Source organism: Herpailurus yagouaroundi, unplaced genomic scaffold (genome assembly GCF_014898765.1).
Source record: "Herpailurus yagouaroundi ecotype Mexico unplaced genomic scaffold, PumYag 162, whole genome shotgun sequence".
NCBI classification, from domain to species: domain Eukaryota; kingdom Metazoa; phylum Chordata; class Mammalia; order Carnivora; family Felidae; genus Herpailurus; species Herpailurus yagouaroundi.
In genome coordinates, this window is record NW_024412403.1 from 62034736 (window position 1) to 62058001 (window position 23266).

At 36.0% G+C, this 23266-nt stretch overlaps 1 protein-coding gene across 19 annotated transcripts in view; it reads right to left on the bottom strand.

Moving 5' to 3' along the window:
* The window catches only part of ZBTB20 (zinc finger and BTB domain containing 20), a 774657-nt gene that overhangs the window by 424588 nt on the left and 326803 nt on the right, over positions 1-23266 (bottom strand). For 4 of the 19 annotated variants that reach the window (XM_040485005.1, XM_040484995.1, XM_040484998.1 and 1 more), the window contains exon 1: positions 2609-4875. The exons of the other annotated variants lie outside the window; for them this stretch is intronic. The gene's annotated coding sequence lies outside the window, so the exon portion shown is untranslated. Of the gene's footprint in view, positions 1-2608; positions 4876-23266 lie in introns of those variants that run through there. 19 annotated transcript variants of the gene reach the window in all.

Genomic DNA, 23266 nt, shown 5'->3' on the forward strand with positions numbered 1-23266 from the left:
TGTAGGATTGCAATTTAGGGAGGCATAAAATTAAAATATCTCTATGAGAAAATCCATATGAATTTCAACATAGGTATTCTCAGCACCACAGCATTGATTCTGACATCCCTCAAGAACGGAAAGCCAACTATACCTGTGTTAAAATATGTGTGTTCAGTCTTTAGACTAACTGTACATAAAAAGTCCTAGGCTTAATCTGCCTAACAAAGTGCACAATTTTGAAAACATGTTGCTTTTACAAAATTTTATACGTATACATGTAAAAATATGTGTGTATACATGTAATCTACTTATAGTATTTACACACATTTTATTTAGAATCTTCAAACCAAACACCTTAGTCCTTTACCTCCATTATTATTTTCTTTTAATTAAATAATTTTCATTAAGCAAAGGGACTGATAGGTCATCTCAACACCAATAAGTCAAGTTGGTTTCTGCATTTCTTATAATAATGATCTAGCTAGTCTCAGACTGATTTTAGTAAAATGCAGGTAAGTTAAAAGTACTCCTACTGGGCACTAGACACCTTAACACTGATACTCATCTTGATTTGTCTTTATGTGATGGCTCTGGGCTGCAATGCCATTATGTTTGGGATTTCAATGTGATTTTTGTTCTTATATTAATTTCCAGATCTCATATCCTTCCAGATGCCAAAGAAACATAGTACTACCCTGGAATAATGTCAAGTTATGCTCATTTTAGGGGGCTTCCCCCCAGCATGGGCAACCAATAGCTGATTCATACTTTCATTACATCACAATTAGATTATAGAAGTGCTCTTTAGTGTGCCCTCTGCACGTCTCTTGCAACTCATTTGTAGATAGTCCAGAAGCTAGCAGCTGGACTTGGTTTCTGTTCCAGCAGTCACCATTTTATGTTTCTCCAATTCACTGAGAGTTTCACTATTGACAAGTCAACCCCAAATTCCAAAAGGCACTTAAATTTAGTGGGTTAAATCAGAGAGAAAATATTACCATTACCTTCCCATAGATTCATGTCACTTGACTACACTTTGCCAGGCATTCCGTACATATCAAAAGGGTGTAATGATACTATTCGCCCATAAAAGACTCATGAAAATACTTAGCAAAAGTAAGTGGCTGCAAAACACTTTTTAAAATCAAAGCGCTGTAGATTTTTTTTAATCTTGCATAGAACTCTGGTTCAATTTTTGAGCCTTTCCAAGTCCTCATAATTCTGTGGTATTCATAATAAAGCCGGCAGATGGTTTAGTCTCTGAACATATGCTTTAAATGCCCCCTTTGCTATTCCAAAATAATGGACCAAATTGTGCCCTCAAATAGTCACAAGAAACTTTAAGGAGGAAATATGAGGACAGAAGGTTATCCAGTGGGAATTAAACCTTAAAAATACACATTTTCTAAACTTTCTTATGAGCTCTATTCTACATACAAAGACAAACGATACTTTTTAATAAAGTAAGATATAGTAAAGAAAAATCCAACACAATATTGCATGGTTCAAGGAATAGATTAGAAGGTAAAATACAAGTTTCTTATATTTATATTTTAAATTTCTCATTCTCTAAAACTTTTTGAGTCATCTGATCTAATTTCTGGGTGATTGCTAGATTTTCAATTTTTATTATTATTCCCACTATTATTACTATCATGTAGATGTTGTATCATTAAAGCACTTTGCAATTATTAATTAGTTAATTCAGTTTAAATTATGTTTATGTCTTTGTTTTAAATCCATGTTATTCATAGTTATTATAACCCTAAAATGCTGTTTCGCCAGCCAGTTATTCTCATTTCAAAAACAGCTTGTTGTCAATGAAAGCACATTTTCTAGGTTTTCACAGAATATAGAATTTACCCTCAGTGGATATACATATTTTGATAATGCTGTTCATATAAACTAGCTATACTTAGCAGAGTATCTCTGTTTCTTACTGCCTACATTTTATACGTGGAATGAGACTTTATTTCTATACTTATATTTTGATATATTTAAATTTGGTTTTGAAATAGCCTCTAAACTAGTCTCACTTATTTCACAACGTCTACAAAACTCAGTAACGTGATCAACATTTCAGATAAAAAGAGCACATAATTGATAATAAGGACACTTTTGTTATTACAGAAGCCTGACGTTTAACTAACTATTCCAGAACTGTAATGTCCCTTTCGAAATTCTGAACAAGGACTAGCCTGGTGCAAATGCACAACTGAGTTTACTTCAAAAAATAAATGCAATCGTTGTATCCAAATATGTTAAAACAGGTCATAATTAAATGTTGAGAATAACTAAAGAGCCCTAACTCAGGAGATAATTTTATACAGGTATCCACAAATACCGGAGCAAAGTTTATAACTATTATTGGGGCAAAATATTAACACATAGCCTTCTGCTGATAAAGACATAAAGTAACTCTAAGAAAACAGTCTCTCTCGTTTCTCTAACTTTCACCGTAAATGCAGCACTGAAACTAAATTCTCAGTCAACTTAGAAATACACTGAGCAGTATTCCAATAAGCAACAAATTGATGTTAAAAGCCCACCAGATTAAAAACTCCCCCCATCTCTCCCTTGCTTCCCCTTGTTCTTTCACTTTCCATGCACACACAATCACACTTACCTGCACAAGTCTGAAACATCAGCCTATGTATTTTTTTTGAAATGTACTCTGTACCGATGCATTTTTCTGTGTTTCTTTCTAACCCTCGGGAATGTTAAGAATTTAGGAAGAGAGCCACAGCTTAAGAGAGCAATTATTTGCCAGTAAATACTCAATTTGCTTGTCCTGTGATTTTTCTTCTAACTTGCATATTCAATAATCCGTCCCTGACTGCGTCACGAGCACAAAAAGTCTTTTCTCCAAAGGAGAACACTTTCGCCAATCAACCTTCAGCCATGCCAGGGCACAGCTCGTCAGGGTGATTTGTTAGCTTTAATTAATAATTCCTCACGCTGGCCATTTTAACAAATAACACAGTGAGACTGGGACGCTAAATGGCTATGATTCAGGCCGATAAAACTACAGTGAAAGGGGGTGGGGAGGGGTGTGGGGGGGAAATTCAGACGCCGTTTATAAACACCTCTAATCATACTCTTTCAGTTTACAATATAGAGGACATCTCAGCTGAATTACCACGTTATGTCCACCAATTTGTATTCAGATGGGAGCCATATGTTCCTCCACTTTATCTGCTAAGGCCTCCTCGGTGCCAATGCATTTCGGGCAGACAACATTTACAAAAGAGGTCTCTAGCCTCCAGATTGCAAAAGTTTACTGCAGGGTGAAGTTGAGAAATCAGACATATAAGGCACTTCTCAGTGAGCCTGCGTAACAGTCTAGAAACACAGAGGTAAGAGTTACGAGTGTCAGATACTCTTATTCTGCTGTCTGACACTGGGCATTTCACTTAGTCTTTTTAAAAGAAATCTCATACCTCATCCTCAAAACAGTGAATAATAATGGCTGATTTGTTCATGCATTCCACATTTATTGAATCCCAACTATATGCCAAGCACTGTATTAAATGCTGAGAGTTTTTTATGCAAGTAAGACTTTTCTAGTGAACTGACACAACCCTTGTTTTTTTTCCCCCCACATACAGATAATATGCTTGAACAAAGCCACCAAACAGCATGCAAATAAAAAAGATTTGTAACACTGTCTCTGTGGTTCCATCAAGTAATCAGTACTTGATAGCACACCTGAGTCCACGTGCAAAAGAGACGCTCAGACTAAAAGCAAAGAATATGGAAAGGTAATTTTTTCCCCCAAAGATTAGAAAATTTCCCCCAACGTGACTAGAACACTCAGAAACATATCAATCTCTTCAGAAGCAAGTTAAAACATTCATAAGCAGTTGAAAAACATGCAAAGACATAGGAAATTTTATTCGTGACCCTAATCTAATGTGTGTGTATGTGTGTCATTGCAAGTTCATTAATTTATTGGATGCATATTTATTGAACACCTACTTTATGCTAGGAACAACTAAGTAGTAATACTGGATATCTAGATATTAAAAAAATAATAATAACACAGGCTTTGTCTTCAAGAAACTTACAATTTAGTCACTAGACTCTAAAAGAAAAAATACATAGCTAATGTGAAAACAGAATAATACAATATAGCAAGAGCAGTGATACAAATATGCATAAAAGTAGGAAACAGAGCTCCTAGAAGTAATATATGGACTATTCCTAATGGAAGAGTGGGAATATCACTGGTAGGAAGAATATTCTAGGGAGAGGCAAACCTTTGAACCCTTTCTAAAACTCTTACTAGAATTAGATGACCAGTTAGAAACTGTGGTATTTAAAGCATGGTAATTTCAGATCCATAACAGCAAACATTTCAGGATTTAAAAATAAATTAACAAAGGAAAAAAAGCTCCTGCAAACTATAATATCTTGACGTCATCAGATAAGTATGCAGCATCTCCAGGACTGGGACAAATAGTGACAATATATGTCTTTCTTACTTTTAATGTGTTACTTTCAGTGAGTTTCCGTTGGGTCAGACAAGTAGGAAGCATTCGTGACACACACTGCCTTTTTGTTTCGTCCAGGCCATTTATCTTCTTTTACTGTACATACTTGGACAGCTTCTGTTTTCATTTTACCATAAGATAAATCATATCCACATGACTATTAAAGAGAGGGGAAAATCTATATCCACTTGGTAGTCACACATACAACTCTAGTCACAAAAGGCAGGCCATACTGTACTAAGGATAAAAATCTTGAGGAAAAGAAATGATACTCCCAACTCCCCAAAAAGGCTCTTTCAGAATCAATAAGTGCTTCTGCAAATTGTGTATGATTCTTAATGACATTGAACATTTTGTTTTATATTAAATTCAAAATGTGAGGCAGTAGCCAGAATACTACATTTGCCAAAGATCAGTAACACATAGTCAGTTTAAAGAACTGATAGCATGTATTCATCCATTCAATAGATATTTATTGAGCTCCTAGAACTTTGGATATATTATCTTATTTAACCTTCACAATGTTATTATGAAGTAGGTCCTAGTACCATCTACGTTTAACAGATTATGAAACTCACAGGTAGCGAATCTGGATGTGCACTATGTGGATTCATTCTAAATATGAGACCAATGTCACTAATACCCACCGAAGATCAGCTCCATTACTTTATAGTTACATAGTCACACATGTGTTTATGTTATTATTTTTATTCTAGCAAAATTAAGGTGGTTTTAGGTTAATTTGAGAATTAAACTAAACTGTAACTACTGAGAGGCATGTCTCACAAAATAAGACTGGAAAGTAGTGTTTAGGGTAACAACAAGCTAGTAGGCTGCACTGAGAGATTAACTGACAACAAGCTCGAATGTTTTAGGTGATAAAAACTAGCACCAAAAGCCATATGCCACAACAGCCCCCTTCTCCCTTATTAAAACTCCATAGACTTGTAGAAGATAATGCAGAAACTTGTCCACTTTTAGAAGCAGAATGAGTGAGTGATTTTAAAAGAGGAGAAGAGGACTTTAAGTCAGAATGGCTTATGTTTTAATCCTAGCTTGGCCACTTACTAGCTTTGTGTCCTCCGTCAAATGAAGTAGGTTGTCTGGGGCTCCGTTTTCTCATCTCTAAAACGGTGTCTTCAGAAAATTAAAGGACATGGTGTACATAAGGTGCACCATATAGAAACTAGGTCCTAAAAGGTGCACAATACATGGCATTTTAAGTATCCAAAGTTAAAGCTTATCAGATACAACTTAGACATACTATTTCTGGACTATCTAAGCCTGCCTTAGACAATAAATGTAAATAAGTCTTAGCTAATGCAAATTGGAGTTGGTAATCTGGCAGAATATCCTTTGAGAATGTTTATAATATAGCCAAATGGTTGTGTTTAAGAAAACAGCTGACAGACAAAATAGAAGACATGGGAATTTACCAGTTAATAATAGAAAAAAATTCCTACGTTTCCAAGTGAATAATACAATAAATATTACATCTTATTTAATGGAGATGGAAAAGCTTCTTTGGGATTCACTGGGGAAGCCACTCCTCCGCACAATCACACGCTCTCCTCAGATAACCCGACGTTGCTAACTTAACCAACCACCAGCCAACAACCAGTGTTCTCCAACTCCAGGCACTCTGATGCCCTCTCCACATACTTTCTTCTCTTGGACCTTGATTAAGTTCGGTCATCTCCAGTTTCTGACTATTGGAGCAAATATTATTGTTATGTTCCACACACATTTATTGATGGTGATAAAGCTGGTTCTAGGTGAAATGCGGTATTTCTTCATGGAGGAGTCATTGGAGGGGCTTCACATAGGCTCGTCTCATTTACTTGAAAATGTATGTAAAGTTTCTCCTTTGGGTATTTCTTTGGGATAAAGGACTTGCTAGATCCTGCATAATTGGTCCTTACCCTATGGCCTCTGGCCGAGATCAAGTTTGTATGGGAAAACTAGCAGATGAGTTAGTGAGCATAGGGAATGCCTGCACCATACTCACCTGGGCAGCCAGAGCTTTCTAGAATCTGCTCATTTCTCAGCTGGAAATCCTAACTGATAGGGAGTTAAAGTATAGAAGATTACTTCATGTGCTCTTTCCCTAGACTGGTAACAATGACTTTAGTGGTAACAATGACAATGAATTTTGGCCTGGTTGGTTCCCTCCTTCTTTATGAACTGCTTGAGTCTTCGGCCTTATAAAGGGAAATTTAATCTTTTTGTTGAAAATGACGACAAGCAGAAGTTTACAGAAACATTTCAAAGTAGATGCTATTTGTATAAACTTTTCCCAAATAAATCCCATATACTTAATACTTTACAAATGTATACATTTTTGCATATGTATATAAATACCGAATTCTTAAATGTTTTACAAAGTGACAATTAGATAATGAAGGAGGGGGAAGATGATTTACTTTGTTTCAAATTGAAATTTCTGTCTAAACAAAGAATTTTAGAATTCTAACATTCTGTAACTGTTAAATGTTGATCAATATATTTGGCTTACTAAGTTGAGGTTAAAAACCTTAAAGTTTTTCAAAAGTTTCTAGTGCCTGGAGGCATTGCTTCCTCAATGAAAATCTCCAACTTTCACAAATGTGAAAATTGGGATTCCCTGAAGGAGAAAAATGTTTCTTGTCAGAAAACTAGTCATGGCTAGTTCAGAGTGAAGGAGTCTGAGATCTTATCAGCTTTCCTGTGACCTTGCTATATGATTTGCTAAAAGCCATTTAATATCCTCCTATGTCTCAATTTTGTCTTCTTATCTATATTGCCTGAATGACATTAAGAGGACAATGTGGACCCAATATTTTGATCATCCCATAGAGCATGAGCTAAAACCCTAAACTTCATAATATCTGAATGATACTACCAGTATCAAATCGGTAGACACTTAACACCCTGCACAATCTTAAACAACATATTTAGCACCTCAGTGTCTCTACTTTTTCAGCTATAAAATGGGTAGTCATGTTTACATTGTCCATCAAACAGTGTCTTGAAATGGAGAAATGGTCTCATAATCTATTAAAACTTTCAGCAAAAATTTCATACAATGTCTACGTTTTGACCAATATCGTCAAGCCACTAAAAGTGATTTTCAAATATAGTAGAGAATTTATTTCAAAATACTGAGGCATACAATGAAGTAAATGTTTCCAGATACTTATGAAACAAGCCTATGAAAAGATAGGGAGGAACCCTTTTATTTGTGTGGCCACATTTTATGATAGATCCAAGACCCCAGGAATGAGAAAACAGAATCAAGGAAAGCGATTTTTAGCAGACTGGTGAATGATATAGAAGATAAAATGTATTCACTGATGGGTTGGCAGAAATGTTATACATGTGCTTGGAGAACCAGAACTGTTTAAGCAGCTTTTCCTACTTGGCAGAGCTGTGTTCCTGAAGTGTCCCCTTACAACCCCCTCCCACCTCTCATTTTTTGTCCTATAGTGCCAGGTGGGTGCAGTGATGACCAAAGGGAGGGGTAAGACAGAGTCACTCACTGTGGCAGGACCCACTCCAAGGATCAAAGAGCCGATCTTGCTATGCCTGCCAAAACCGGAGCCTGCCGTAGAGGGTAGCTCAATGGCATGGTACCTTGGGAACCCCAGGGGCCGCTCCTGGTAGGTCTGCACCTGGGGGTGTGGGACGACTACCTGCTAAAAGCTGAATGTGCACATTTCCTTACCCACTCACGGCGTTTGATTTCAACACGATGCTGTGCTAGTAACAGGTTTATTGAACGTTCTCAGTAGGATAGATCCTATACACATCACAAAAAAGCGTAATTTCTTTCTAGTCAGATTTCACACCTTATAGGATTCTAAGGAGAACTCGGATTCTCCTACATTAGTGGGTAAAGTCTTGGGCAACTAGTAGTCAAAATAATTCAACTTCCAATATTTTTATCACCTATATATTAAAAACATTTTTTAAATGTTTATTTATTTTTGAGAGAGAGATATAGAACACGAGTAGGAGAAGGGCAGAGAGGGAGACACAGAATCTGAGGCAGGCTCCAGGCTTTGAGCTGTCAGCAGAGAGCCTGATGCAGGGCTCAAACTCACAGACTGTGAGATCATGAGCTGAGCCAAAGTCAGACGCTTAACCAACTGAGCCCCTCAGGTACCCCTATCAGCTATATTTCTTTAGTTTACATATGTATCAGGAGAAAATTATACATTCATACCTCAGTTATCTGGCAAGCTCATATTCACTTATAGGCCTGTCTCCATTTAACATGGTAGAGAACCCAGAAAAGGAAAATAGAGCCCTTGAAAACTTAAAAAGATGTTATAAAATATACACTGTTGCCCAAATTCCTCTTTACACATCAGTGAGACTTTAATTTAGAACCAATACATTCTTTAATACACAGTAACAATTCTTGGGACTCTCCATTCATGTTCAATGGGAAAATGGGACACTTCCAGAAGAAAGCACAATGGTAACTGTAAGCAATAACCCCTCTGTATCTCTGAATGAAGAGGAAACAGAGAGAGGAGGGGAGGGATGAAGTATCCAAGGCTGAGAGCTATGTACACCTTGCAAACATGTTTATAATTGAGTCTCTCAAAAACCAATGTGATAGAACTTGATACATAAAAAATAATGTTCCTAACTGTCATGGGTTGAATTGTGTCCCTTCAAAATCACTATGTTGAAGTTATAATCCCCAGTACCTTAGAATGTGAATTTATTTGGAAACAGGGTCATTACAGATGTAATTAGTTAAGATGAGGTCATATGGGAGAAGGGTAGTCTCCCAATTCAATATGACTGATGTCCTTATAAAAAGGGGGGATTTGGATATAGACACACACAAAGGGAGAACACTATAAGAAGATAAAGGCAGAAATCTGGGAGATGCTTCTACACACCAAAGAAAACCAAAGATTGCCAGCAAACCATCAGAAGTTCGGTGTGAGGCACTGGACACATTGTCTCTCCCAGCCCTCAGAAGGAACCAACCCTGCTGACAGCTTCATCTTGGTCTTTCAGCCACCACGACTCAGACACAATACAGTTCTGTTGTTTGAGACACCCAGTTTGTGGTATTTTATTTTAGCAGCCCTAGGGAACTAGTACAATGATGATGATTGAGGAATCGTGATGTAAATATTAAACCATGCTCTGAACACTTTGTTTAAGAAGATTGAAAAATAGAAGATTGACGGCAAAGAGAAATGTCATTAATATGCTTTAAATAAATAAATCACTTAATGTTTGAGTGGCATCGAGAGACTAATATACATGGAACATACAGTTTTTAACTTTTGCTAATTCAATAAAATGTTGCCACCTTCACTAAAAAGACAAAGCAACGTGCACTCCATAGAAGACACCAAAGAAAGACTCCCCAGCCTCTAATGAGCATTTCTACTAGCCAGGTTGATAAATACTAACTTATTTTTTTTTATTCATTTAAAATACATAGCCTAATGAGGGTGGGATGGTTACCACAAGAAGTTATCAGTACAGAAGAGGCTGCCTACATAGAAGGGAACTATTAAGAAATGGAATTTGAGTTTAGATTGAAATTAACAAGTATTCATGCAGATAAGAAGCTACACACATTTCTAAGTATGGGGAAAAATGGGGGAAAATAAGGAAACTGAGGCGAAGGAAAAGTGGAAACAATCGTAAAGAAAATATGAAAGAAGGCTAGCTGGTATTGAGACTAAAACAATCTAAAATGGGCACAGAAAATGATAAAAAGTCCTGCAGGTGGTAACAAAGATAAGAGATAGTAGTAATCCTGTATTCTGAACAGGAAGAAAGTTAAAAACATCTAGTCCAAGAATTAAGCTTTCTTTAACACTAGTGCTCTGAATGCTTTTGTGTGAATAAGAAAGACTGTACCTTGATTTTTCTTTAAAAGGATTCAGTTGTGGAATGGAAACTTTTTTTTTTCTTTAAGCATAAACTAAGCAGTTATGGCAGGTAGGTCAAGGAAGAAATAAAATACTTCATGGACAGGAAGCTATAACTTTCTACAGTGTTCCCTGGAGAAGTTACAAAAAATAAAAATAAAAAATAAACAAGGATAAAATAGGACCATAAAGTTTGTTTGTTGTGTTAAAAAGCTTTAAAATCCTACCTCTGCTAATTGTTCTTAACATTTTATTCAGCCAATTATCAACTTAATCTGGGAAAGAAAAATCAACTTGACTTTTTGACAGCCAAGTCAATCCAACTGGAAAATTCAAATCCTACAAGAACAGGGTACAGGGAAAACTCTGCACAGCAACATTTTCAACTGCCAACAGAAATCCATAATAACAATCATCTTTTTCTTTCTTTCCCAAGCTCATTCTCTCTAAAAAAAAAAAAAAAATTAATGATGGTACAGAGATGTTGGATGAAATGAAAAAGTGAAGAGAGCTATTCACTCTTTATGGTAATAGAAAGTTGTTACTCAGGATGGTCGAAACTGTAATCTTTTTCTTTTCTTCATAGAAGCTGGAGCTGTCCCTATCTACATCTCAAAAATAAGTCAATTATATCATTAAATAGAAGAATTACAGTTTAATTTCATCTATTTTCTATGTTAAACAATTCACACATCAATTTAATTATTTGTTTTATTTTATTTTTTCCATTGGGGGAAATTTTAAGCTTAGGTAATTATGTTCAAATAGGGAATGAAAATGTTGAAAAGGAAGGTGAGGGATATTTTTTATGTGGGTATTACCTTTTCTTTCTACTGATTTCTGAATGCTTTCTGCTATAGAAATGCCTTTTGGAGAGATTCACTACTTCTGGTGGATAGGAAAGAATGCTCTCCAAACTGAGATGATAGTAAAATGAATAAATTCACACCAATGGGAAAATAAATGAGAAGGGGATGAGGAAAGGGATAATGTTATAGCATTAAAAAAAATGTTTTTGGCCCTTACTCAAAGTAGTGCTTACTCAAACTGTCTCCTCTGAAGAGAATTGAAAAGAGAAAGGGGAAGGAAGGAAGGAAGAGGAAGGAAGGAAGGAAGGAAGGAAGGAAGGAAGGAAGGAAGGAAGGAGGGAGGGAAAGTAGTGGGGGAGGGAAGGAGGAATGAAGGGAGGGAAAATGATTGAGTGATTGAGCATAAAAGCAAGAAAGTAACAAAGTGGAAAAGAAGGAAAGAAAGAGAGAAAGTCACTAATAGAGGTACTCTCTCATCCCTTTCTTAGAGGCTGGCCCTCTAATCTTCCTTCCTCACTACCTACATGATCCAAATGTTTGAGACACAACTGGAATAGTTGAAAAGGCAGTGGAGGATGAAAATTTCTCTTTTCAAGTAATGTTCACTTAGGTACAGAATTTGAAATGCACTGGGTCCAAGTGTTTTTAAGCTCATGTGCCCTTTTGAGAATAAAAAAGTTATGATCCTCTCCAAGGGAGAAAGAAAGGACATATTTACAAATGCATATAAAGTATACATAAACATATTCATATACATACTTATAAAGTACATTTGCATACATTTTCAAAGGGTTCATGTAAATTCTGAACTGATCCCTGCATTCCAATCATCCATTACTTCAATGTAAAGATCTATTAGCTCTAGAATCAGGACCAAGCCAAAATAAATAGGTGAGGATAGGGACATGGAGAAATGGGAAATAAAATGAACCAAACCAACCAACGAACACATCCATAAAAAGGATGTCCCTTGTCCCCAAGTCAACTTTTAAGCTTTTGATTGTTTTCATTATTTTTGGAACTTAGAACAGAGAAAATTATGACTTCAGTAATGGACTATTTAACAAAAATAAAGATAAATATAGAGAAACATCTATAATGTTATAGTGATTCTGTATATTTTTAATCATTAATTTTACATTTTTCCTGTTAATTGCCTTTGGTAATGCACTGACATGTAATACTGTTCTGATTTTGAATATTAGCTCTAACATATACAATAGCATTGAAAACCAGTGTTACTTAATATTGGGAATACCAACTCATCAGACACATAAGAAATGACATGAAGAAGACCTGGTAATGAAAATGAAAAAAAAAAAAAAAGGAATAATAAACTAATTTTAACATTTTAATTAGACTGTACATATTTGAAGACAAAGACCATGCCATAACTGTAATAGTGAGGATTGTTTACATTTGTTTAAAACATAATAATTTTCATAGTATTTCATAATCTTTAAATGCCTTAGGGTATCTTTAACTCATCTGACTTGAGTACCAACACTGGAAAGTAAATAGGAGAGTTATCTTTATCTTATAAGTGAGGAAACTGAGGTTATAAATGATTAAATGACATGTTTAATATCATATATGTAACATGTGGCAAAGCAAAGCCTTACAACCCCAGTATTTGGATTTTTCTGCTGCCCTATATTTCACTCAAGATATGTTCATCACACATAACTTATGTGTTATGTTAAGGCGAACTTAATGTCGCCTTACTTTGAAAATGAGGAAAATGCTTTATACCCTCAAATGAGTTCATATGCATGACATTTGTGTCCCACACCAGGATTTGGTGGATGCAGTAGAGTGAAACAGAAAGTATATTAGCTGTTTTAGAGGTGCAGGTAGATATATTTAAATGTATATTGAGTATATTATGGAAAGTCTCTACAACTGACATGTGTATGTGTGCGTCCATGCATATGTGTGTGGAAACTAATGTGTATTTATTTATTCATCCTATTAGAAAACAATACTATCAAGTTAAACTTGCACTTCATTATTATTAATCTTGCATTCAGTGGTGGCACATATTGACAAACAATTTATACATCTTTCTTACATCCTAGAATTCAGGACCCACCTGGAGCAAAACTGTGAAGTGTAGATGAACCTTATCTCCAGTTACTCTCCCTTATCTCCCTTGACCTTGTTTCCTTTTGATCTTTTTAGCCCTTCCTTCAACCTTACCAAAAGATTTATTTCTGATCCCTTTTCCCTGGGGTGCTAGAACCTTCCTCTCTAATTCCAGCTATAAACTGGGGTCCTTATTCAACTTGGATTCCTACCACTGTGTCCTTAGCCCAACCTGCCAACCCCTGAATTGAAATGCTGCCATCTATCTGACTAATTTCACTTTGCCTTGTGCCATGCCTACACTTACCAGAGCACACATTCTTAGATACCAGGAAGAGACTTGATATTTTCCTATTTCATGGCAAGTTATAACTGCATGTATCCCAGCCCTCCAGGTAAATCATCTTTACTAATATTTCAGCAACCCCATTTCTGGTTCACTCAATCTTGACTTCTTTTGACTACCCTTTCCCAGCTGGACTACCACTATGGTTCTACCATGGAGAATAAAAGAGTGCTGATGAATAAAACCTGGACCATAAGCCAAAAAAATCTCCAGTCTAGCTCAGGTCCTAATGATCAGCTTGGTTTCCTGTGCCCTCATTATTCTATGTATCAGGTGAGAAAAAAACAAAAACAAAAACAAAAAAAAAAAACTTTAACCAAATTCAATGAGATATATAAGGATCAATGTTTGTTAGGAGAAAATGTAGTGACAGATTTTGTAAGTATTCATATCAAGTCTTTTCTTCTACTTCTAGATCAAAAAAAGAATACTCAGAATAATCTAGAAATATATAATAGAGGTGATCTATTCCTCTAGAATTCATCTATAGTAGGCTAAATAATTGCACCCTAAAAGTGCCCATGCTCTAATATCCAGAACCTCCAGAACATGGAAAAATGTTATGGTACATGGAAAAGGGACTGTGTAGATATAATTAAGATCGTGGACCTTAAAATAGGGATAATATCCTAGGTAATCCAGATGAGTCCAATCTAATTACCTTACAAGCAGAGAATATTTTTTTCTGGCTGGAACTTGAAAAAAAAAGATGAGGTAAAGGGGAAGTCAGAGAGATTCCAAGTGTGATAATGATTTGAGGCACTCTTGCTGGCACTGAGATGCAGGGACCTGTGTGCAAAAGGCTAAGAATGTCCTCCTCAGGTCATAAAGAGATGGGCACTATAGTTCCACTACCACAAGGAATGGAATAAGCTTGGAAGCAGATTCTTCCCAGAGCTTCCAGTTAAGAAACCAGCCATCTGACACCTAATTTTCATCTTGTGAAAACTGGAGGAGAGAAATCTGTTGAGCCAACCCAAAAGTCTGATCCACAGAACTATGAAATAATAAATTTGTGGTGTTATCAGCTGCTAAATTCATGGTCATTTGTTATAGAGGCAAAAGACAAGTAATATACCATTCCAATTCTATGGCCAATAGATATAATAGTTTAAAATTATATGGTGAAGAGCTGGAACAGGAACCACTATTATGAACATAGTAGGTTCTTGGTATACTACAAACACATTTTTTCCCTTGATTTTCTTTTTTATAGTCATATCCCTAGAGAAAGTGAAATGACACAGGACTGAAGGACAAAGATCATAAGACTGTCTACCTGCTTAGTGCAGTGTCCTCACCAAGAAGCTTCACAAATATGCTTTTTCCTCACAGGCAAGAATACTATCCTACTAATGTAACATTACTCACACCAATTAAATTCCCTGTCTTTTTCAAAAGAAAAAGAAAAATCTTAGAATAGTCACAGGTTTATAAAGACATGATGATAATGGTCATTTAAGAGACACTTAAAAGAAGGTAAAGGAAATCCAAGCAAACATACCTAAAATTCAAAGATCATATGTATACTAGGGTGTGCTGTATGAGTTGTCTTAAAACCGTATCTTTAAAGGAAATTATTTTCTAACCTACAATTATGTATTTTTATATGGCATCACCAGAGCTATTTTTCAAAGTAACTTCCAAAATTAATTTTCTTTCTTATTCACATTTTTATACAGCCAGATTCTGGCTTCAACAGAATATAACAATATTGGAAGAAAGGCAATAACTTCCAATGATTTTTTTAAGCATGGAAGGTTTAGAACTTGACTTTGGAAGATTTACTCAAGTTCATAACCTAAAACTCTTTGAGGTATAACAACAACATGCTGAAAATGGATACTTTTGTAATCAACTAGAAATGATTCTCATGGTAAAGGGTAAATTCTCAGCAGGTTGTACATATCCTACTTTATAATTATATCACAGTATGAAATAATACCAAAGAAAATAGGAGGAAATACAAATATAGTGATTAAAAATTCTTGTTTAAACAGGATAAATGCAGTTAATTGTTTTTTCTGTAGAGACAGAAAATACACTAAAAATTACTAATGACACACTGTGCAGCTTTTCTTTTGTATTTCATGAGGCCATAACAGGAAGTATAGTTCTACTATACTTGATATAGCCTTGATATGGCCTGGATAAGAGCAGTGCAGAATGGAGAAGGCCACTGGAAAAAAAAACACTCACCTTTCTCCTCTTGTGAACACTACATTCTGCTTCCTACAGACCTCTGAAAACTTATTTAAAAACTTTGGTCATTTTACCAGAAAATATCATAATTTTGAGGGACTTTGAGCCTCACACACAGCAAATTAATACCCATTTTATGTCTGTCCCAATTTAGTATTTCTAAAGGGGAGGGATAATAAATCCTGCCAACTCTCTCTCTCTCTCTCTCTCTCTCTCTTTTTTTAGGGCTATTCAGATACTAAATAAACCAGGAACATTTTAAAATCCAATCTCACAAAAATCTGCTTTGCTTAACCTTCTCTCCTTCTTTAAAAAATAAGAAAGGCATGATGTTCTTTTTTTGTTAATTAATTCACTTTAGACAATTCCTTAAATTTTCATTTTAATAAATTTTTGTGTGGGTGCATTAATTACTTTCAAAGACGCTTTACAACTGTTACCTATTAAAAGCCTTTGTTAGTGAATAAAAAAAAAGGAAAAAACTTCCAGCATGCCCCCTCCCTTCTCCATTCTGAGCAGGTCCTTGCTATCAACTGCTGGAGTATGCTCGCTTTGCACCTAGAGCTATAATTATTTTGCTTTAATTTTACAAAACCTTTTGTTCCATTCCCACGAGCCCACCTGATCCTTATATTACACTCGCTCTATTAAAACACTCATGCAGAACAAAGCATGGCTGTACTGATTCATAAGTAACTTTTTTTTCTCAGTAAAATGCCACTGGCTAGGGTTTGGGACATAGTCCTGGGCTTCACCCTCCTCTGCCAGTTTTCATGCATTAGAGCAAAAAAATATGTTGTTTCAGAGTGCTGTATTCTTCCCCAACATCCTTTTTTGCCCTGCTGGTTTTTTGTGTGTGTTTAAAAAAATATTTTGTTATACTTCATTTTACTCTGCAGCAAAATAAGTGATACAGTGTTGAGGGTTTCTTTCATTCATATGGTTAAATTCTTTTAAAAATCACTTGCATTGCCTTCTTTAATTTTCCTTCTCTCTCCTTACTCCACCCCTTTTCCTTGAGATCTTGCAACACATGTGGGCTTTTGGCAGAAAAAAATTGCAGTGACTCATCAAGAGAATTGTTTGTTTGCTCTGAGGAGCACCCTGAGGACCCTCTGGGCTGCACACGGAGCCCTTTGATCCTAGGAAATTTATTTCTTCCAGATGTTTTCCCCATAGCCACCTTTCTGCAATGTCCCTCTTCATTATGTAGCATAAGAATAAACACTCAAGACCCATTGCTACAGCATACAGTTTTCCTGAATGGAGTGTGACAGGGAATTGACATTTGATTGAGCTGTTGGGATGTCCTTGCCTTAGGCAAAATGATGGAGGAAGGTTAACACTGAGGAAGGCAGAACTGGGTCTCTTCAGGAAAGTGTCTTTAGGATTAAGATGGAAATTATGTGAATTGGGCCAAAGAAAATATACAAATCTGCACACCACTGCTCATGGACCTAGTCTTATCCAATCCTATAAAGTATTAATACTTGGATCTATCATATTACTTGTCCAATTGTTCCATCTAAAGTCTAAAGTATGGGTGGCCAGGAAAGTAAAGTCTTTGGATACCTCTTGTACTTTCTTGGTCTGGCTAAGGATGCTGGTAGAAATGAGAAGGGAGACAAAGCAGGAGATAGAAAGTAGGCACACAAGATGATGTGCACTCCCCCACCCAATGGTACCCACATACTCTCCCTGAAACCTATGACTGTTAACCTTATATAGAAAAATAGAACTTTGCAGATGTAATTAAGGATTTTGCGATGGGGAAATTATCTAGATGGGCCCTAAATGCAATCACACGTAACCTTATAAGAGGGAGACTTCACACCGATACAAGAAGACAAGTCAAGATGACCGTGGAAGCAGAGACTGAAGGGATACAGCCACAAGCCAAGAAATGATGGCAGTCACCAGAAGCTAAAAAAGACAAGGTTATGCATTTTCTCTACAGCCTCCAGAAGAAATGCATCTTGATTTCAACCCAGCAATACTAAGTTTGGACTTCTGGTCCAGAATTTCAGAGAATATATTTCTGATGTTTTAAGTCACCGACTTTGTAAGTAATTTGTTAAAGTAGCCATGAACAAACTAATACAGAGGGTAACTTTAAGACCCCACTGTTGGGCACATTCCTGAAATCACCAAAGGTCCAAGGAGGAGTGGAAAATAGAATCCCAAGACTTTATGTCAAAATTCTTTATGGAGATGCTAGACTTCTTTTTTTTTTTAAGTTTATTTATCTATTTTTGAGAGAGACAGTGAGCATAAGTGGGGGAGAGCAGAGAGAGAGAGAGGGAGAAACAGAATCAACAGCAGGCTCCAGGCTCTGAGCTGTCAGCACAGAGCCTGATGTGGGGCTTGAACTCACAAACAGCGAGGTCATGACCTGAGCCAAAGTCAGACACTTAACCAACTGAGTCATCCACACATCCTGGAGATGCTAGACTTCTTAAGAGAATTTTTGATGTACAGCAAGTCATGAGTGAAAATAAATAGGGCAAAGAGAGTACATGAGGGCATTTAACAGGTTGTATGGATTCTGAATGCAAATACTCTTTCTAATACAAATTTGCATATTTTATGAAGAAGGACAAGTCTATCATACCTTCCCTTTAAAATAAATGTTTATATATAATGTATTACTAGTCATTTTTCTCCCTAAATCATCAGTAGAGTGCATTTTAGTGACCATTGATTTGGCATGCTTATATGATATTTGGTGCATATACACTATGCTATAAAAGGTTTAAAGATCCTCCGCCAGCACTTGAGGTAACTTTCCTTTAGTTATTCAAAACACAACAGATTTTTGAAGATTAACCAAAAGATAAACCAAAATTCTTGATACCTAAACTCAAGAATTTTTAAATACATGTATTAAAACAATAACTGAAGTCTAGAAAAGCCCAAGAACAACATGATTATTGTGTGACCAAATCACCCAGCTTATTACTTTCTCCAGCTCATGATAAAAAATCTATAGCAGCTGCATCATTAAAAAGGACCATGGAAGACTCCTCAATTTCTGTAATTCTTATCAGCTATTGGGCTTTTCAACAACCAAACTATTAATCTTCATAATCAACATGACATGATCTGTAGACTAGGTCACTGATATAGATGAAGAAATAAAGTTCTGGAGGGCCAAAAGAGATTCTAGATCAATCAGAAAATCAGAAGAGCTGAGAAAATTAGGTAGAAATGCGACTCTATTCTCCAGTACCTTTGAAAAGCAAATAGAGATTGAGTTCTCCTTTTGAGGATAACACTCCAAAAACAGAACATGTAAAAGATGGTTATTTTTTGCTATTTTCATATTGTTACCACAGAACATTCATTTGACAGTGGGTTTAAAACCAGAAAGAACTCTATTTTTTAACAAAATAACCAAATGATAATCTGATGATTAATACAACTATTGCACTGAAGAAATATATCCCAAGACATTCAAACTACCAGGAGGCAAAAAAACAATACACACACACACACACACACACACACACACACATGCACAAAACCCCAAAAACAAACAAACAAACAAACAAACAAACAAACAACACATACATTTGGGGGAAGCATGAATAATGAGAATCCCAATATATTGTGTTTTTCCATTTCCTACCACTACTAGCTGTGTCCTGACCCGAGGCAGTTCAAGGTCTCAGGACTTCAATGTTTCACTATCTGGAATGGAGAGCAATCAATATAAATTCTACCTTCATACTCCCATGTCTCATTGTTTTATTTGCTTTAACACTATGTACACCTTATCTTCGGAAGAACAGAATGCATATCTTTGCTTTGAGTGTGGTGCACGTTTTCATAGTACCATATAATTACAGTTACTCTTTACTCACTTATTAACCCTTCCAACAACCCAGAAGGCAGTTGTTAACATTCTCATTTATCAGCATCCCACCTATTTCTATAAGCTCCTAAAGAGCAGGGAATGTTTTCTTTTTAACTAGCTCCCCTTAGCTCTACAACATCTGGTAAATTCTTACGGAATAACTGCTATCATATAACCCAAGGTACAGGAGAATGGGTAGCCAGGATCAATGGGGATTGGCCCATTTGACTTTGCAAACTTTATAATAAAATACTGAGCGCTAAAGAGATAAAACATGTAAGGATTTTTTAAAATCCTAATACAAAAGTACCTTAACTCCCTTAGCATTTATTATAATACTGAAAGCTAATAATCTACACTGCTCCATAACAAATATACTGTGTCATAGCAAATACAGGAGAATGAGTTTAGTGTGATGCAGTTTGCTACAGTAGGGAAGTGGTTGAGATGAATAGGGCTTTAAAAATCAAGAGTCAAGGACATTTGGGAAGATATAAGATGTACTTGGGTACCTTTTAAAAGGATAAGGACTTGTCTCTAGCATTTTAGTCATCATGTTCTTGGGACCTGAATTAATCAAACTCCCAAGGTATCAGTTACTTAGTATAAATTTTCCAATAAACACCCCCTTGATTATGCATTTAGATCTTCAAATAGGGTAGATTTATACAGCCCCTTTTACATAGGCAAATTATGCACACATACAAAAAAGTAAAGCTAATATTTTTTTTTCTTTGAAGCTGTTTAGTGAATTTTAAAAAATCCATAATGAATAAAATCAGACTTTAAATTCTGGGTAAAAATGTTCTACATCAATGACTGTCATAATGTGTCTTGGTTATAGATTACTATATTTTTTTCTTAATAAAATGAGATCATCATCAAATATACAGATAGATCAGTCTTCCCATAGGGAACTTTAAGATCATCTAATCCAATGCCTCATTTTACAGATGAAGAAACAATATGTGAGTGTTTTAATAAAGCCTACTTGAGGATTTGTGTTGAGACAAAATGGCTGTTACATGAAGACAGAAGCAGAAAAAGACTTAACAGGAGAAGGTTAATGAAGGAGAGAGGAAAAAGAAAAGAGAAGGGATTTTTCATGGAGCAGGGCACTAAGCAGAGATTCATTCTCTAATGTGTATCCTGTTCTTTGCCAGAGACTGGTTTAAATATTACAAAGATGGTAGCATCCATTTTTTAAAGAATTGCTTAGATTATTAACATATAAACAGTTTAAACAGGTTTATCCCTCGAGAATCACATGACTTGTCACAAATAAACAAGCAGGATCTATATTTCTAACATGGTCACTGTCAATTCATTATACTGCGTATCACCACTCACTTCCCCAGCACATGCAAATTGAAGGGAAACACAATGACCATGGTTAAAATTTATTTTAAAATAAATATTAACCCATAACCAGAGAAAATGTGAATACTTTTTAGTGTTGTATAACGATAAATTTTAATTTGGCTACTTGCTACTTAGGAGAATGTAAACTTGTTAAAAGTGAAAACTCTGGAATCAGACTTCCTGAGACTGAATTTTGGCTTTATCATCTACTTGACCTTGAGCAAATTTCCTCCTCTGTGCCTCAGTTTTCTCATCAGTAAAATTAGAATAACAATGGCAACTACTAAAAGAGCTGTAGTGAGGATGGAATCATAGATCTTTACATATAAATATCTTAGAACAGGGACTGGCACATACTAATTACTCAATAAATAGCTGTTACTAATAATGCACACAAGGCTGTTAAACATTTTCAGGGGGTAAGAGTATTCTCATTAATGAGACTTGCTTAAGTATTCTGTGTTTCAATGTGTTGCCTAACTTAATTTATGCCAATATTCCATTTCAGTATGAATAATGAAATAGTATGAGGAAAAGCCTCAGTTTAGTTTGCTTAGATGTGTTTGAGACAGGGATTATCATCCTTTTGAAAGGAATAAGCTAAAAGGCTCCACTCGGTTCTGGCTTAAAGCAACCGAGAGGTGATTCTTAAAAAGCAAAGGAGAAAATGAGGGAGCAGGGGAGGTTTAGCAGGATGCACATATCCTCTGATGTTGTGGGAGCATGAGAGAACACTCTCAGAGGCAGGTGAAGGTGCTGACTCTCTGGCAAGCAAATGCCCCACTTATAGGACCCCATAGTATCTTATGCATGTCTCAAAGCAATTGACCTTCTACTGTGTAATTAGCTGTTTACTTTTTTTTCTTTGATTATACAGTGATCTACTTGACAAAAATCGTTCCATTCATTTATGTTCAATAGTTGCTTAGTAAAATATTAACTGAATGAATGACTTAGCGAGTTACTTGACTAGTTAATACTACAATAGGGGAGGCTAGTTAGCAGTCCCCAAAGGGAGAGGGAAGGCTCTCACAGGTACTCCTCAATGGAGGGAAGTGTTGAGGCAGAAATGACGGCTGTTATGGATCTCTGACCTCTGTGCTGGAGACAAATGCTTTCAGTAAGAATAAAATACACTTGAAGTTATGGAGCGCCTGGGTGGTTCAGTTGAGCGTCTGGCTTCGGCTTATGTCTGGCTTCGGCTCATGTCATGATCTTGAAGTCTGTGGCTTCAAGCCCCATGTTGGGCTCTGTGCTGACAGCTCAGAGCCTGAGGCCTGCTTCGGATTCTGTGTTTCCCTCTCTCTGCCCCTTCCTTGCTCACACCCTGTCTCTCTCTCTCTCTCTCTCTCTCTCTCTCTCTCTCTGTCTCAAAAGTAAATAAACATTAAAAATATATATATTTGAAGTTTAAAGTTCTATTAAGTTTTATAAGGTTTTTTTGTTTTTGTTTTTGTTTTTTTACCATAGCTTTCTTTTTTAAAAATTTCACAAATATTTGGGGTACCTGGGTGGCTCAGTTGGTTAAGTGTCCAACTCTTGATGTCAGTTCAGGTCATGATCTCACAGTTTCGTGGATTGAGCCCCATGTTGGGCTCTCTGCTGACAGCACAGACCCTGCTTGGGAGTTCTCTCTCTGACCATCCCCTGCTCGTGCTCTCTCTCTCTCTCTCTCTCTCTCAAAATAAATAAATAAACTTAAAAAGTTTTTCACAAATATTTGAGCATCTACTACGTGGCACTTTACAACAGGCAGAGGAACTAAGTGCAACACGGGGTACAAATATAATCAGACCAACAAACCATGGCAAATATCTAAAAGTAAATTTAATAAGAGTCCCAGATAATGTGCTGTAGTACATCAGAGAATAAGTAACTACTGATAGCTGGTAGGATCAAGATAATTTTAGTAGAGGGGGCAGTATTTGAACTCAGTCTTAATTATAATAATTAATCTAAATCTGTGAAAATAGAGCATTGTACACTTAATCTGGAAACCAAATGATGCACAGATACACATGAAAATATCTGTGAATGAATGACATAAACATCAAAGGTGTGCCCAAGTCAAAGTACCAATATATATGAAAATCTGGCTATTAGTTGATGCATACATCTCTGTAATGGCAATCAGTCTGACAAATAAAATAATAACAATGCCCCTTAGAAGAGTCATACATTGATGAATACATGCATTCATTCTTTCAATCTTATGTGAGGACCTATGGTCTATCAGGTTTTGA